This window comes from Pan troglodytes, chromosome Y, assembly GCF_028858775.2.
Source record: "Pan troglodytes isolate AG18354 chromosome Y, NHGRI_mPanTro3-v2.0_pri, whole genome shotgun sequence".
Lineage (NCBI taxonomy): Eukaryota > Metazoa > Chordata > Mammalia > Primates > Hominidae > Pan > Pan troglodytes.
The window spans coordinates 22,748,888-22,767,478 of record NC_072422.2 but is presented as its reverse complement, the minus strand read 5'-3'; the positions used below and the strand labels follow the sequence as shown (position 1 = coordinate 22,767,478).

At 40.8% G+C, this 18,591-nt stretch overlaps 1 long non-coding RNA gene across 1 annotated transcript; it reads right to left on the bottom strand.

Annotated features, from left to right (window-relative positions):
* Positions 1-2,445: 2,445 nt before the first annotated feature.
* LOC134809405 (uncharacterized) lies at positions 2,446-4,408 on the bottom strand. Its single transcript, XR_010155010.1, has 2 exons — positions 3,987-4,408; positions 2,446-3,456 (listed from the first exon to the last, which is right to left on the bottom strand). It is a non-coding gene; the product is annotated as an uncharacterized LOC134809405 (long non-coding RNA).
* Positions 4,409-18,591: the final 14,183 nt, after the last annotated feature.

The window sequence follows — 18,591 nt, the reverse complement described above, 5'->3', positions numbered from 1 at the left end:
AGTAGAGGTATAAGCCACCGTGCCTGGCTAGGCGGTGTATTTTTTTGCTATTAAAATAAGCAAAATTTAAGTTTGAGGACAGGTAAAATCAAAATGCACATGCTCTCTAGAACAGAAAGTCCTTAATGAGGATAGCTTTGCTTGAATAAGCCCAATTACAATGCGAATGCTAAGGCTTATTGTGTTGGCTGTACAGTCACCATGGTTTCTGTATCCCGAGATCATGGTCATTTTCTGGACTATCTATTCTGCCTCAATTTCCCCCTAAGAGATTTTAGGGCAATCATCTTATTGGAGGTTGAGGGGTTAAGCCACTTTTTCTGGAGCTGTTTCCTGCTGAGACGGGTGTTACTTCTGCCTAGCCTGGGCCTTAAAGTTTCTTCCTGTGTGATCTAACTGGGTGTAAACAACATCATTCACGGAGCCAGTGGGCAAGATGCTGGCAGCCAAAGGTTGAAAGCCTTGCCAACCATCATGCAAACATGGAGCTGCTGCAAGCAAGAGAGCAAGAAATCAGTTAACATTTTAAACAAAATTGGAATAAAAGTAAAAGCTGAAAGTATAATAATGTCTGGTACTATTAAAGAGAGCAAGGCAGGCAATGGACATTGCTTGCATGTTCCCATGGAAGTTCCTAGAGATTCAATTTTGTCTGCCTGGATGATGATATTATTAATATTGTCTTGGACTAAACCAGACTGATTGATCTCAAAAAACAGCATTCTTCTTTTAGATATAAACATGTTCCTCTTTGCCTGGCTAGGAGAAGATCCCAGGCTCTTTGGTTTTGTTGGACTACAGTGGCCATAGAGTTCAGATGTTGTTGAAGTCTATTGAGGCCCTCTGCTGCTCGTTGGGGATACATTGAGATTTTCTGAGATAGTTTGTACTGGATTCCCAAGGATCCACCTTATGGTGACATTTGTGCTGCAAAAGTATTCTGCATTAAAATGGTGAAAGCAGCAAAAGTTTTAAGTCTTTACTATTTTTTGCCAATAAGAAAAAGTTTTGTGCAGCTATGTGGTCAGCAGTCATTGGGTCCATTTATGGATGGTGAAGTTGAATTGTGGTCAAAGTTAGAGCCTAGAAGGCTTCAGTAAATGCGCTGAAGTTCTCTGAGAGCCATCAGAGCTGTTGCTTACATTGGATTAGATCATTTATTGAGAAGAGAACAAACACTCTGATGGTCCTCTCTCCATTTGGTACTTTCTGTAAGGGAATCAAATTATCTGGTCCTGCATGGTGTGAAGCTCCACTGTGAGTAACTACAGATGGGCTGGTCTATATTTACCTGGCAAAGGCCGAAAGAGGAGCATAAGGAGGAGATGAAACAAGCTTAGATTCTACAGAAGACTGATAGTGTGGGGACGCTGGGGATTCTAAAGGAGGTGTAGGCCTCTGAGGGCCCCTATCTGGAGCTGGTATTGGGCTGTGGTGTCTGGGGTCCCTTCCCCTTAAAACAGACGATCTTCTAATGGTTCTGAGGGGCTTTGTGGCTTACTAGGCTTTAGCCCACAGGTGCTGCGTAGAGCTGGGTTTTGTTGTCAGCCCAGAAAGGCTTGCACATGGGATACTTCAGACCATTTTCCCTGATTTCTACAGAAAAGATCTAGCTGTAGAATGGTGTTAACGTTCACAGTCTCATTCTCCAGCCATGTTTCGTGAACTAATCTCTATGCAGGCTAAATAGTGTTACAAAAGAAGATAATTTTTTTTATTCATCTAGCCAAAAGCTGTTTCAATTTTTAAATATACATCCCAGGTGTGTTTCAGTGTCAATAGAGGAAGTGACTCCCATGGTGCTGAGAGAATCCTGCAACGAGAGAACATGTACTAAAGTCCAGGAGACTATGGGCATCCCCATGGGCCAAGTGGAACCACCAAGGTGTCCAGTGCATCCCCTCGAAACCCCATTAACTGAAGCTCTAGGAGGTCATAGGCATTTGCCATACACCGTCCTATCTCACCAGCGGTGGACATCTCCAGCCCTGCCGAGATGACCCCCACTGCTCGCTGGGGAGCAGATGTCTGGCTGACAAGCCTTTCCCTAATTCACTGGCTTGCCATTTATGATGCCCAATTATAACACTTGCAATGCTCAGATTTAAACCCTACGACTGGGCATCTACATGACTGTGCATCTTTTGTTCAGCAAAGAAAGACTGTTGAAGAACAATTTCAAGGAGCTGGGAAATCCATAAAGCCTGAAGGGACAGGGTTTCCCCAGAACGTTAGTGAAACAGCGCTGGAACAACCAGCGATAGTTACCCAGGTAGTCTGGAAGTGCCATAGTATTCACTGCAAGTAAAATGAAAGTGAAATTAATGAAGCGGACAGACATCTCTCCGGGCCATGGCACAAGAAATGTTGATGGCTGAGGTAATACCTTGGTTCTTATTTTCTTAGTTTAAAAGAATTTAAACAAGAAACACGCAGCAAAAGAAGTACCGCATAGAGTAATTTATTGCACACACACACACAAAAGAATACTTTGAAAATTAAGTGCAGAATAGACGGTACATTCTGAGAAAGAGATTCCAGGGCAGCCTGCTCATAAGAGTGAGACAGCATTAATTGTTACTGAAGAAACCCTCCTTCTGGGACTTTTACGTGATTATTCATAAGAAGGTGGAAAGAAGTGTTATAGGAAGCAGGTTTTGAGTCGTTTTCTGGGTGCACATGTGCAGTAGCTGTACATATTTGTGCATACATTGCATGTCTCATTAGCATATTAAGTCTCCACCCAGGAATGTGTTTTTACTATTAAAATGAGCAAAAGTTCAGTTTGAGGATAGATAAAATCAAAATGCACATGCTGTCTAGAAGTAAAAGTCCCTAATGAAGATAGCGGGTTTCAAAGGACCCCAAGTGCTCCACATCTTAAATGTCGCTCCAACAAACCTGGAACACTATCTGTTCCTGAGAGATCAGGTCCCATCTGTGTTTCTGAGACACTGGCAAGTCAGGCGTGACTTGAGATGAGACTGATGAGTTCAAGCGTAAAATGCCTAAATAATCAGCAGCTTCAGCTTGCATTTTGGAGCTTGTCCGCTTAAATGGGTGGATGAAAATGGCTCACAAGTCTCACTCCTCGGAAATGGGGTCTTCTCCTTTGCTCTTAGCAGATTTTGTGCCACCCAATAATTAACCTTCCTGATGCCTTGACTTTCACATTCGTGAAAAAGGCGCCATTGAGAGTGACATTTCCAGGGAGGCACAGACGTTGTCACCCCCTGCAGAGTTCTGAAGCTGTTCATAAGCAGGCCACGTGGAAGATTTCTCTCAAAAGCTGTTGAGCATGAGCTCTGGCTAGAGTAAAAAGAGGGCTGCGGCACAATGGACAGTGTCTCAGACATCAGGACAGTTTCCACAGAAGTTTAGGAAAGAAGGCAGCGCCCTGGGCTGCAGAAGGCGCAATGCTCTGGAAAGAACCCTGGGTACAGCTGAAAGAAGAACCTGAGAAGGATAGGGCCAATCGGTTGAGGACAACCCGCCTGATTTGGGCAAAGGTAAGGTGTCTACGTAGGGTAATACCCTTCTCAATGCTCAGCGCAGACCTGTCCTCCAGGTCCACCTCTGTACTCATTCTCCTTGGCAAAGAGTCGGCATAGCATAAGAACTCAGCAGTGCTTTGCACACCGGGAAGTCCACACCCACACCGCTCTCTCCCTCCCTCCAGGGCTATGCACCCCGGTTCTTGGTACATGCTGGGATTATATTTCTGAAGCCTACCGACAAACAGGCTGAGAGCAGTTAACAGACTACAGCTCCCAGCATATTAGGTGGGGCGTGTAGCACTCTGCCCCTTCTTCCAGAACTGTGCCTCGCCCCGGAGACTGGCGCATGCTGGGATTCTAGTCCTGTAGCCCTTTGACCAAAGGGTTGGGAGTGTTTATGAAAATACATCTCCCAGCAAGCCTAAGGACACGCATACCGCCCCGCCTCTTTCTCCACTGACGGGCCGTGTCCCTGACCCCAGTGCATACCTGGTATGGTAGTCCTGCAGCCCTGTGATGAAAGTTCTGGAAGTCTTTATGAAACTACATCTCCTAGCAAGCAGAAGGAGGTGTCCACAGCCTAGCCTTTTCCTCCAGTAATGCGCACTGTCCCTGAGCCGGGCGCATGCTGGGATTGTAGTCCTGCAGGCCAGTGATGAAAGTTCTGGGAGTGTTTATGAGACGGCATCTTCCACCAAGCCTAGAGAGGCGCGCACAACCCTGCCTCTTCCTCCAGTGACGCACACTTTCCCTGAGCCCGGTCCATGCTAGGATTGTAGCGCTGCAGTCCTGTGACCAAAGGGCTGGGAGTGTTTATGAGACTGCATCTCCCAGCAAGACCAGCCAGGCGTGCAGAGCCTAGCCCCTTCCTCCACTGATTAGCGCACTCTCCCTGAGCCCGTTGCATGCTGGGATTGTAGTGCTGCAGCCCAGTGACAAAAGGGCTGGGAGTGTTTATGAGAATACATCTCCCAAAAAGCATAGCGAGAACAGCACAGGTCCACCTGTTCTTACAGTGACGCGCGCTGTCCCTGAGCAGGGTGCATGCTGGGATTGTAGTCCTGAAGCCCTGTGACCAAAGGGCTGGGAGAAATAATGAGACAACATCTCCCAGAAAGCCCAGCAAGGCGCTCACACGCCTTTCTCTTCCTCTAGTGACGCGGACTTCCCCGGCGCCCCGTGCATACTGGAATTGTACCCCTACAGAGATGTGATGAAAGGGCTGGGAGTGTTTATGAGACTACCTCTCCCAGCAAGCCCAGCGAGGCGCACACAGACCTGCCTCTTCCTCCAGTGACTAGTGCACTCTCCTTGAGCCAGAGGTATGCTGAAATTGTAGTGCTGCAGCCCTGTGACTAAAGGACTGGGGTAGTTATGAGACTGCATCTCCCAGCAAGCCCAGCGAGGCACGCACAGCTCCAAGTCTTCCTCCAGTGACACACACTGTCCCTGAACCCGCTGCATGCTGGGATTGTAGTCCTGCAGCCCTGTGACGAAAGGGCCAAGAGTGTTTTTGAGACTACATTTCCCAGAAGACCTAGGGAGAGGCACAAAGCCCCGCATCTTTTCCCCGTGACGCATACAGTTTTTGATCCCGATGCATCCTGGGATTGTAGTCCTGCAGCCCTGTGACAAAAGGTCTGAGAGTCTTTATGAAACAACATCTCCCAGCAAACGCAGCGAGGTGTGCACAACCTTCCCCTTGTTTTCCAGTGACGCGAGCTGTCCGTGAGCCCCATGCATGCTGGGATTGTAGTCTTATAGCACTGTGACCAAAGGGCAGGGAGAGGCCATGAGACTACATCTCCCAGGAAGCCCAGCAAGGCGCACACTGCCCTGCCTCTTTCTCCTTAGACTAGCGCGCCGTCACTGAGCTGGGTGCATGCTAGGATTGTAGTCCTGCAGCCCTATGACCAAAGGGATGGGAGTGTTTATGAGAATACATCTCCCAGTACGCCCAGGAGGTGCACACAGATCTGCCGCTTCCTGCAGTGACTAGCGCACTGTCCCTGAGCTGGGTGCATGTTGGGATTGCAGTCCTGGATCTCTGTGACCAAAGGACTGGGAGGGTTAATGAGACTACATCTCCCAAAAAAGCACAGAGAGAAGCGCAAAGCCCTCCCTCTTCCTCCAGTGACACGCGCTGTCCCCGAGCCCAGTGCATGCTGGGGCTGGAAGTGTAGTCCTTCAGCCCTGTGATGCAAGCGCTGGGAGGGCTTATGAGAATACAACTCCCAGCAAGCCCGGCGAGTAGCACACAACGCCGCTTCTTCCTTCAGTGACGCACAATTTCCGTGAGCCCGGTGCTGGCTGGGATTGTAGTCTTCCGCCTCTTCCTCCAGTGACAGGCACTGTCTCTTAGCCAGGTGCATGCTGGGATTGTAGTCCTGCAGCCCTGTGACCAAAGGGTTGGGCATGCTTATGAGAATACATATCCCACCAAGCCCAGCGAGGCGTGCACAGTCCCGCCTCATCCTCCAGTTATGCACACTATCCTTGATCTTGGTGCATACTGGGATTGTAGTCCTGCTGCCCTGTAATGAAAAGTCTCGGTGTCTTTATGAAACTACATCTCCCAGGAAGCCAAAGGAGGCGCACAAAGCTTTGTGTCTTCGCCCAGGCACATGCGCTATCCCTGATCCCGGTGCATGATGGGAATGTAGTCCTGCAGCCCTGTGACCAAAGGGTAGGGAGTTTTTATGAGACTGCATCTCTCAGCAAGAAGAGCAAGGCCTGCACAGCCCCGCCTTTTCCTCCAGTGAGGCGCACTGTTCATTAAGGAGTGTTCATGAGATTACATTTTCCATCAAGCCCAGCGAGTCACGCACAGCTCTACCTCTTCCTCTGCTGGCGCGCACTGCCCCTGATTCCGGTGTATGCTGGAATTGTGGTGCTGCAGCCCTGTGACCAAAGGGCTGGGAGTCTTTGTAAGACTACATCTCCCAGCAAGCGCAAGAGGTGCCCACAGCCGCGCACCACCCTCCCCGCCCCACTCTTCTTTCAGTGACCGCGCACTGTCCTGTGAACCTGGTGCATGCTGGAATTCTCATGTTGCGGAATTCAGGAGGATGAGAGAGACCTCGGGTTGAAACAGGAGAATTTTTATTGAGTGCACTCAGTGTCAGGCCTCTCAGCCTAAGCTAAGCCATCGTATCTTCTGTGACCTGCATGTACACATCCAGATGGCCGGTTCTTGCTTTAACTGATGACATTCCACCACAAAAGAAGTGGAAATGGCCTGTTCCTGACTTAATTGATGACACTGTCTTGTGAAATTCCTTCTCCTGGCTCATCCTGGCTCAAAAGCTCCCCCGCTGAGTACCTTGTGAGCCCCACTCCTGCCCGCCAGAGAACAACCCCCCTTTTTCCTTTACTTACCCAAATCCTATAAAACGGCCCCATCCCTATCTACCTTTGCTGACTCTCTTTTCAGACTCAGCCCGCCTGCACCCAGGTGATTAAATAAGCTTTTATTGTTCACACAAAGCTTGTTTGGTGGTCTCTTCATACGGATGCGCGTGAAACTCTGGACCAGCTAACTCACATCAAAAAGACTGGGCCCGGAAAAAAGACAGAACCTGACTTTTAGACACACTTCACAAAAGGGGGTGGGCCAGCTTGAAGCAAGCTTACAGTGGCGTGAAGGCAGGAATACAGAGGCAGGACAAAGACAAGATTGCACAAGACCATTGCCAAGCAACCCACATGTCCATTTTCTAGGTTTCCCTCGGCAGGGGCTTATGCTATAACCCTCACTATGGTGCCTAAGCAGCTATAGTTCAGCCTACTCAGGCTTCTCATGACTTTCATTGTACTTCTTCGATAAAACAGAATGCTTGAAGTCACTAGTTACAGAGAACAAGAATCTATAAACTCATTTCGTAAAACAAAGGAAATTTGTTTTTCTTTTCCCTATGTTGGGGGAGTGTTGGGAGAGCCTCCAGAGCACATAAGATAATATTATCAAGACTTTTCCTGGGTCTGGGCTGTGCCTGTTGATGCCTCTGGGACAAGTCAGCCTAATACAAGAAAATGTATTCCTCTTGCTTTTTAATTTTATTTTTCTTTAATTTCCCTCCTCAGTCCCACAGCCCTGTCACCAAAAGACTGGGAGTGTACAGTTACACATCTTGTCACTTGTCATGAGACTGTTTTCCTTTACCCCCATGAACGTACTTACAATAGCTTCTTTCAAATCTTATCTACTGATTGCAGCATCCTGCACATCTTGGGAATAGGTTCTATTGTCTGCTTTTTATCTTGTGAATAGATTACATTTTCATGCTTCTTCACGCATCTCATGAATTTTTAAATTGTGTAAATAGGAACTACAGGGACTCTGGATTCTGTTGTATTTCTTTGAAAATTATTATTTTAAGAGGGAGTTAATTTGAATAGATTCAAACCCCAATCCTTATCTCTTCTACAGTGACATAGATAAAATCTTCATTCAGTCTTTAAACAGTGCGCGTTTCTATATGGCAAAATGTAGTATTTTATTAAGCTTTATTATAGTTATCTGTGAAACAGTTATTCAACGAACTAGTCTGCTTCATTATTACTGGAAGCCAGAACCTCAGTTGTGTTCACTTTCTGGATTTTATATAAGTGAAATTATATGATATGTATACTTTTACATCTACTTTCCTTATTGCAACTTTATATTTATGATATTAATTCATGTTATTTCAGATAGCTATAGTTTATTTAAATTTTTTTTTATATTTTGGCAAAGTATACATAAAATTAACCATTTTAGCTATTTTAAGTGTGCAGCTCAGAAAAATTAACTACATTCACGTTGTTTTCCAACTATTATTCCCATTCATAGGGACCTTCTTTCAACTTCCAAAACCAAAATTCAATACACATTAAATAAAAGCTCCCTGTTACTCCCCCTCCAGCTCCTAGGAACCACTCTTCCACGTGGGTTTCCAGAATTTAACTACTCTCAGTATCTCATAAGTGGAATGATACAGTATTTGTCCTTTTATGACTGGCTCATGTCACTTTGCACAATGTCCTTAAGGTTCATGTGTGACGTACCATGTGTCAGAATTTCCTTATTTTACATAACTGAATAATATCCCACTGTATGTATGAATCACATTTTATCTATTTATTCATTGATCATAATTCAAACGACACGGGTAATTCAAAAACCTTTTGGGTGATGTGAGTAATGCTGCTATGAGCCTAGGTGTATGTGTACTATTTTGTGTCTTTGCTTTCACATATTTTGCTACATACCCAGATGTGAAATTGCGGAATCGTATGGTGATTTTGTGTGTAAATTATTTGGTTACTATGCTGTTGTTTTATAGCAGCTGCAGCATTTTACATTTCCACCAACAGCGTACAAGTGTTCTAATTGCTCCACTTCCCCACCAACACTTGTGATTTTCTGTTTTGTTTTTTTCTTTTGGTAGTAGTTATGCTGATGCGTATTAAGTGATATGTCATTTGGGGTTAGCTTTTCATTTTACTAATGATTAGTTTTGTTGAGTACATTTTCATGGACTTATTAGCCACTTCACATAATTTTTAGAGAAATGTCTGTTTAAGTAAGTATTTTGCCCATATTTTAAACAAGTAGTTTGTTTTATTATTGCTGAATTGTTCTTTGTATATTCTGGATACAGTCCTATTTATCTATTTTTCTTTTGTTTCTTGAGTTTTTGGTGTCCTGTTAAAAAAAATCACTGCCAAATCCAGTGTTATGACATGTTTTACCTACATTTTATACTAAGAATTTTGTAGTTTTAGCTCTTACATTTAGGTCTTTGATCCAGTTGGTTAATTTTTTTTTTATAGTAGAAGTTAAGGGCCCAGCTTCACTCTTTTACATGTGGGCTCTCAATTTCCCCAGCACTAATTTTTGAAAGGCAGTTCATTTCCCATAAAAATCATTTGACCATATATATGAGGGTTTATTTATATTGGCTTTCTGTATTACTCCATTAGTCTCTTTGTAGCATGCTATTTGGGAATTTTGTAGTAAGTTTTGAAATCATTAAGTGTGACTTCCCTAACTGTGGTATTTTTCAAAATTATTTTTGCAATTTAAGGATCTTTGAGATTCCCCATAAACTTAAAAATTGATTTTTTTTTATATCTACACGAAAGTAATTGGCATTTTACTTCTTGGTTACTTCCTAAGTACTTTCTTCTTTTGATGCTATTGTAAATTGAATTGTTTTCAGAGTTTTCTTCTCAGATTATTCATATTACTACAAAAATACAGTTTGTTTTTCTATGTTGATTTTGTATGCTACTACTCAGCTGAATTTATTAGTTGTAATATTTTTTTTCTGTGGAACCTTAAAGATTTTCTACATATAAGAATATATTTTCTGTACCAACTTTGATGCAGTTTATTTCACTGTCTTTTTTAATTTCTCTGAATGAAACTTCTAATATAGTGTTGAATAAAAGTGGCTGGCAAGAGCAGACATTCAGTCTGTCTTCTGAGCTTAGAGGAAAGAATTGTGATCTTTTTCTCTAGAATATGTTGTTTGCTATGGGTTTTTATATGTGAATTTTACAATGATGGTTTCCTTTTATCCCTAATTTATTGTTTTTATTATAAAATATTTTGAATTTTGTAAAATACATTATCTGTATTAATGAGAGAATATTTTTAAAAATGTTGTTAATGTGGCATATGCATTGATTAATTTTCATATGCTTAAACATTTGTTAAGAAAGGCTAGCTAAGTGAACCAGTGAGAGTGGAAAAAGAATAAAGAAATCTATACTGGTTGTGATCAATTATTTGTAAACACCACTGCACTGAAACCAGCCATATGCTAAAACTTCCTTACATTCCAATAATAAATTCCCCTTGGTCGTGGGTTGTAATCTTGCTAGTATGCTGCTGAATGTAGTTAGCTAGGATGTTGCGGAGTAGTTTTGCATCTGTGTTCATAAGGGATATTTGTCAATGGGTTTTTGTAGTCTCTTTGTCAAGCTTTGGTGTGAGCTAATGCTGGCATCATGGAATAAGTTTGGAACTGCTCTCTTCGGGCTTTTGGTAGACTTTGGAAAGGATTTTTGTTCTATAAATGCTTGATCTAAATCACTAGTGAAGCCAGAAAAACAAGGGCTTTTCTTCGAGAAGAGATTTTTAATTACTGATTCCATTTCCTTAGTAGTTTTGTATCTATTCAGATTTTGTATTTATTTGTAATCAAGTCATGTATACGTAGGAATCTGCCCACTTTATCTAGGTTTTCCAATTTATCATCCTATCGTAGTTCGCAGTACATTTTTAAAAACATTTTATTTCTTTGAATTGGTAGTAATGTCCCACTTTCATTTCTCATTTTAGTATGTGAATATGCTGTTAATTATTTTTGTGTGTAGCTGAAAGTTTGCCAATTGTTAATTTTTTGAAGAACTGAGAATGAACTTCTGTTTTTTTTTGGAATGCTGTTGTTCATATAACCTGTATTGCATTTGTCCCTGCTAAAATCTTTAATATTTTCTTCCTTCTCTTTGCTTTGCATCTAATTTGGTCTTATTTTTCTAATTTGCTAGGTGATAAAGTTATTATTTATTTAAAATCTTTGTTCTTTTAAAATTTATTTTAGCTGCAAACTTTTCATCTTCGCACTGTTTTTGCTGTTTCCCATAACTTTTGATCTGTTTTGTTTTCATTTTTCTTCCTCTGTAAGTATGTTTCTACTTCCTCTGTGATTTCTTCCTTTCCTTATTGGTTGTTTAAGGGTATGTTGTTTAATTTATACAATTTTGTAAACTTTCTAGCGTTTCTTCTGTTACTGATTTAATTTGAGATCTACTATACAGCCCATCCTGGAGAATTCCCCATGTGCATTTGAGAAGAGTGTGTAGTCTCTTTTGTTGGATGGAGTATATTGTATCTGTCTGTTAGATCAATTTGGTTCATTGAGTTAGTCAAGTCCTCTATTTCCTAATTTATCATCTATCTCATTTTTCTATTCATTACTCAGAGTGGAATATTAACATCTTCAACTATTATTTTAGAACTGTCTATTTGTCCCTTTAATTCTGTCAACTTATGCTTTTCATATCTAAATGTTTAATTATTATATATGGGTTTAAACTATTTCTATCTTCCCTCCAAATGGATATTCTATGACTATATGATGTCTTATTGTCTCTTGAAAGTTTTTAAGTCTATTCTGGCTGCTATTAATATAGTCATCTGCAGTCTCTTTTTCATACTATTGGTATAAAATAATTATTTTCCTCCTTTTTTTAAACCCTCAAGTCCTGTGGAAAGCTAACAGCAGCATTACTTAATTTAAAAAGCAGATAAATCTTAAATCAATAGCTTAATGTTTGTAAAAGCATTTAAATGGAAATGAACTACACAGTCCACCAGGAACAAAGGATATCAGTTGGGTCTAAGAATAATCATGCCAAAAAGCTCTAGGAGGAAAAGCTGCTGGGAATTGGGACTGTGGTAATGGTCTTCGGGGTCAAGAAGGAAATGGGGAAATGGCGATGCTCAGGGTCAGGCACATGCTTAGCAAAAGACCCAGAAAACCCTAAGCTCTCACCTCTGTATTTTAAACTCTGCACAAGTAGAAAGTAGAAGCTAAAGGAGAGTTGTAACTTTATGCTGATTGGTAAAGGCATGCTCCAACACACATACATAGATCCCAGGTGAAAAAATCAGATATTTATTTTTAGTGAGGATTAAAAAATCTGGAGTCTTACTATCCAATCAAGGTTGAGTAAAAATATTTGGGGAGATTTGCATTGATCAATTCATCCTGAGGTCAAGAAAATCTTGATTTTGACATTTGGAGCCTCCAGTAAAGGACTAGACTCCACCTAGAAGTGTTCTTTGGCCTTTTGGACTCAGTGACACACTACTGGTTACACTGATTTGAAAGTCAGCTAAGAGCTTGCTGCAGAACTCCTGCCAAACTCAGTTTCACCCATAGAGGGCTAGAGCATCCCTAGCTGGTAGAAATTTTGTGCCTCCTTCTATCCTCTGAAGCAAAGCTGCTGTCTCTGTGGGGCCCCCAATTTACTGAGCATTTCCTATATGACTGGTCCTGGTTCATAGATGAGTCAGGGAAGGTGAAACCTCATGATGTCCACTGGGCCACTGTGGCTGTTTAATCTGCGCCAGCCATACAGAACCTGACATGAGTGGTTGCTCCTCTCAAAGGTCAGAACTCAGGGTTTGGGGTAATTGCACATATTCTATCTGTTTGGTTGTCTACAATGGAAACTGTAGACTGGCTGAATGTCTTTTGGGCTGCAAACCAGAAACAATCTCAGATGCTGATCTAACTGGATCACTCATCTAGAAATCCATGGTAAGGGTTTGTTTTCTAGAGAGTGACCACAATCAAGCTGCAGATTGAGCCTAAATCCGTGTCTAATGCAGAGTCTAATACTGCAAGCCAGACTTGGGGTTGCTGGTGAAAGCTGACCTGTTTGTCTCATGGTTTAAGAATTCCTACACCATACCTAGCAGAATAACCAGAAGTGGACTTTTGGCCCACTTCTTGAGATATCAGTCACCACTCGCGACATCTTCAGCATAACAGTAAGCCGACTCCAGCCACACCATGTGTCCCTTGAAGCTAATCTGTGCCATCTTTTAGGCTTTTGAGACCAATTGAGCGCTGACTTTGTGGCGTTTTTCACCACATGTACTAAAATGAGCCAACTCTATGATGTTCTCTTCTTTTCCACACATGTTGGTTAGATAATTTGTTGATTAGATATGGTTTATTATCTCTTCCTGATTGCCTCCAAGATGAGGATGAAATGGTTGGGGGATCTAGGAATCTATTTCACAAAGTTGGAATTTCATGCTAATAATTCCTGGGTGAAATGTGACTTTCTTTCCGATAACTGCAATTCTAGGCAAGCCTGGCTTTTGTATCCTCTTAGTTGCATCCCAGCCTAGTAGCAGTTATGGGACTCCAACTTAGTTCTAGTTAAGTTTTATGTAAATATTCTTGTCTCTATTTTACCTGGCTCTACTAGATAAAATGTCTAGAAAAAAGTAGAGGGTGACTAGAATAAAAGTGAGATTATAGGTACCGGAATGAGATACACTGATTCTGTGGAAGTAGTGGGAGAACAACAACCTGTAACCTGGGGAATGAACAACACAGACCTCGGAAGCTACGGGAAATGGTGGGACATTAACAACTTTTTTCCTTTCTGAATAACCCCTGGTGCAGCCCACAAAAAGGTCTGGAAGTACTATTCGTTAGATCAGACGGTAAGGCAGAGGCTGCGGATTCATCTCCTTTTGGTCTCCACATTACCCTTAAGAATCCTTTGAGACTATTCTATCTCTCTGCGATGTAGGCTTGGAACTCTAGCGGGCAGTGTGCACTCTCAGTGCCCCTGGTTCAGGGCCACAGTTTTTCAGATGATGGACAACCATTGCTTTTTCCTGAAGAGACTTAGCACCCTGTGGCTGAGCTTAAGTGGGACTCTAGACAGCATTGATTGCATTTTCTTCTTCCTCTATGAACTGGGATTTCTCCTTCTGTTTTTCTACCACGTAGAGATGAATCTGTATTTGTCAATATTTAAGTAAGTCAGAGACATAAATCAGGTAAGGAACCCTAGACACTGCTTCTAGCCTAGCTGGACTCTTGCCTATTTCCCTTCTCACTTTATGAGATCAATTATATTGGCACAGGGAGATACCCTTAGATAGTGTGTCTCAGGAGCAATTAGAGAAGCATACTTCTAGAGAATCTGGTAGGACAGGTCAGGAGGGCCAATGAGGATCAAAGTTTCTGTTCAAATTTTGAGCCTAGCTGTGTGTGGCCGACGAATCCAGGAAAGATCCCAGATCCCTGGAAGGGATTGTTAAGAGAGGATCCATTACATTAGAACCCTAGGGTGGGTGTTCATCCGTCACCTTCTGAGTCGGATTATCAGGGTTAAGACTGTGGTAGGGCTGCAGAGAAATTCTATCCTGAGAAAGCCTCTGATCGAGTGCAACATAGGTGGCTCCAGCACAGGGAGATGTCTTCTATTTGAGGAACATTATACTTGTGTGGATGTGTCTGTGCCCTTCCTCAGCAGAGCCCCACTGACTGGATGATTGTTTGAGAATTACGTGTAAAGAGCCCTATATTATTTTGAATTTAGTAAATATCGGAACAGAAAAAAACAATATTATCTACTTTCAAATTGAATAACAGCATGAGCAACTTTCAGGAAAATGTCACAGGATGAAACTCCGGGGCCTTGCTCATCCCCTGAAACCTTGAACATCGTGATGCAAACTGTAGGGTTAACCTTATCAACACTTAATTTTTTGCCATATAGATTTATCTTTATAAACAATATTTTCATTGGACCTTTATTTTGATATATGCCATGAAGAATAAATCATTTATTTCCTTTGTGATAAGAACGTCACATTTTTACACCTCATGTATAAATGATGCCATCCCCCATGTAGTTTTTATTGCTATAGCCTGAATGTTTATGTCCTCTTTCAAATTCATATGTGTATAATTTTAGGTGTGAGGCCTTTGGGAAAGTGTTGAAGCCAAGAGTTCTTCATCTTCATGAATGGAATCAGTGCTCTTTCAAAGGAAGTTGAAGGGAATGCCCTTATCCAGTCTGCAAGATGGTACCATCTATGGGGAACAGGGCTCTCACCATATACTAAATTTGCTGCTGCCTTGATCTTCCACTTTCCAGCCTCCATAACTGTGAAAAATACATTTCTGTTATTTATCCTTTACCCAGTCCAAGGTATTTTGTTATAGCAGCCAGGATGCACTATGACACTTTCTTAGGCACTTTGGTTTATTTCTGAATTTTTAGTTTCAGTGATCTATGAGATTTTTAATCAATCAAGATTTTTCACAGGGCTTGCCAGTGTTTTTTTTTTTTTTTTAAGAATTTTCTTGTCTATTCTTATTTGTGTTTTCATCTATCTAATATTTTATAGTAACGTCTACTTGCAATATTAAATGGTATCAGTATAGGAACAAAATTGAATTTATAAATAACTTTAAGGACAATTGATAATATTGAGTTTTTCTGCCTAAGAATATGATACAAATTGTCTATTTGCTTATGTGTACATTCATATATTTCATAAACTTTCCATGTTTTTTCCATATTATGTACATATTTTTCTAATATTTATTCCTAGTTTATTTTATTCTGCTAAAAAGTAATTTGAGACACAATGAATTTGCAAAGTGTTTATTTGAGTAAGAGCAATTGATAAATTATAAAATATCAGACAGAAAGATATTGAGTGCTTATTGACAGTGTAAGAAGCAAGTATTTATTTGAAAAATGTAGAAACAAAGAAAACATTTGATTGGTGGTAGCACAAATTTTTTTTTTTTATTGTTTTTTGTTTGTCTGTTTACCTTGTTGGACACTTTCTATTTATATAAGGTTGTTGGCTACTCCTGATTGGTTGAGCTTCATTTCTCTTTTTTAAATAGGCAGCTACAAGAAATAATTTAAGTTTTGCTTGTATTTGCAAATCAAGCAAGGTTGAAATGACTTATGAGACCTAACTAATTTTGTCTGCTCAGAGATTATTGAGATGTGATCTCCATTTTAATTTACTTTAACAAATTTTCAGTACTTTTACTTTCCATCCAAACTGTAACTTATAAATTATTATTGTTGTACATATGTAGACCCATGTTGTGTATGCTTTGAAGACCTGTCCTGCATTCAAATTCATTTGTATTATGTTATTATTGAATTTGCCCCATTTATTGGAATTATAAACTTCAATCCCCCAACTGCAAGAGGTATGAGTTCTGAGGAGATAAGAGTAAAGATGAATCAGAAGTGAAAACAGTTCTCCAACCCGCACATGCAGTAAAAACAAATTTCACATGAATACAATGAGTAATTATCTAAAATTTAAAATACCCTGAAAACATTAATGTTTATTTCATTACTATGTAATATGGAAATTACAAGACAAAAAAACCCAAAGACTTACTGTTTAAATATAAATGAAGCTTTTTATATGATGAAGTGCTCCATAATTTAAATGTAAAATGCCAATAGGAAATACATGAAATAAAATAAAATTATATGTAAAAGTGACAATGCCTGTATTAGATTTAATAATATCTTACAATAAAATAAGTTGAAACCTACAAAATGGAAGAAAGTTTAAAATTAGGCAGATATTATCAGCCAGGTGAAGAATAAATACATATGTCAATAAGCATTTAATGTATTTTGTCTTAGATTTTATATGAAATAATAAAAGGTAAGCAACCCAATAGCATGGTAGTTTCACCCTGATTGCATTAAACTGAAAAAATATTAACATTTCTCCATGAGAAGTTGGATTCATGGATTGGCCTCATGCTGCATTCAAGGCGCTTTAGCCAGGAACCAACACTCACTGCAAGAGTCAGCAGGCTAGAAGTTTGCTTCTAAGATGTTCCCCAGCCTGCGACCAAGACACTTTGTCCTGACTACTTCTTCAACTCTGACATAGGTTTTGCTGATATAAATGCAAACCCAGCTTTATACCTACCAAGCATCTACGTGGCTAGAGCTGCAAATGGAGCATTTAGGCACTAGGCAAGAGCTCTTCCCACGTTTCCAAGCAGACTTTCTAGAATTTCCCAAAAATACTGACATTGTCTTTTTCAGACCCCATCTCCCAAAGAGAACCAGAGAGGCAGTCTGGAAGCCATTTAGAATCTCCAGCCTCCAACCTAGTAACAATGGACTTGGATACAAAGAGGCAACCTACTGACCTCAAAGACACCAGCCCAGATTCTGGGCATTGAATTCCTGCCTCCCCATGAAAGATCTCATCTGAGTCACAGCAAAGCCCACATTCTTCGTCAATGTTCACCTTGCAGACACGTTCCAAAACAGCCCCTCAGAACTGTCTTGAGATGAAACAAAAGGTGATGAAGCTCCAGGTTTGGAATGCCTGCCTCATTCCTGACTCCTGAAAAGTCTACACCAGCTGGTTAGAACTCTCACACCTTAGGAAGCCTGGCCTCTCAGAGTGCATCCTCTAACAGGACCTCCTGGCCTTTTCCTCCTTGGAGGAGAGTGCCCAAAAATAATAGGGAATACATGGCCTCCACTCTCACATGACTTGATTGACTGACGAACTGATGTCTGAGGAGGAAACATATGTAGGGAACAGCCTGGGTTTTTTGAATCCCTGTTTCCCAGCTATGATGCCTGTGCAAATGGAGGGAGAATCCCCAAGTATTATTAGGTAGTAGACAGATACTGGCTAATAAAATTAAGTAAATGTAAGGTGACTTGAAGGCGAATTTATCATATGTCACATACAAAATTTTAGTTAGTGAGCTTTATTTAAAAATAGTCACAATTTGTAAGGGCATTCAAATATAATTTTAATAGGGAGTTATGAGAATTATCTGCACTTGCTGTGTAAATGATTGAGTTAGGGGTAACTATCTGAACGTCATGAGCTTGATATGTGCTACTTAATTTCACAAGACATTTACTTGCAAATGGTTGCCATTTTTGCTCTCACTATATGAAAATTTTTTCTTGCAAAGAGCATTTTTATGAAAGAAAAACTAGAAATTTTGCCAATTTCGGTTATTAAAATGATAAAACTGGTTTGTTTGTTATTCTTAACCAAATGCTCTTACAGATAGCACATAGTACCCATGCTTTGATTTTTTGTTTTTGTTTTTTTTTTTTCACCTTAGGTCAATTGCCTTTCATTTTATTCATCAAACTGTATTTACTGTAGATAGACATTGCAGTTGTCATGTGTGCCCTATGGATTTGTACGTTGTTAGAAATATGAATTCTCAGGCCAAGTATATTGGCTCATGCCTGTAATCCCAGCACTTTGGGAAGCCAAGGCAGGTGAATCACCTGAGGTCAGGAGTTCAAGACTAGCCTGGTCAACATGGTGAAACCCCATCTCTCTACTATTTACAGTTCACATTGTACCTTGCAATGAATATACATGTTATCCAAAAAGCCTAAAAAATAATGAAGTTGGGGTGAGAATGGCTGGAAGTATAGGTGAAACAAAAATGATACATGACTAGTAGCTGTTAAAGCTGAGTGACTGGTCTGTTATACTTTTTTTGTATTGTGTATACATTTT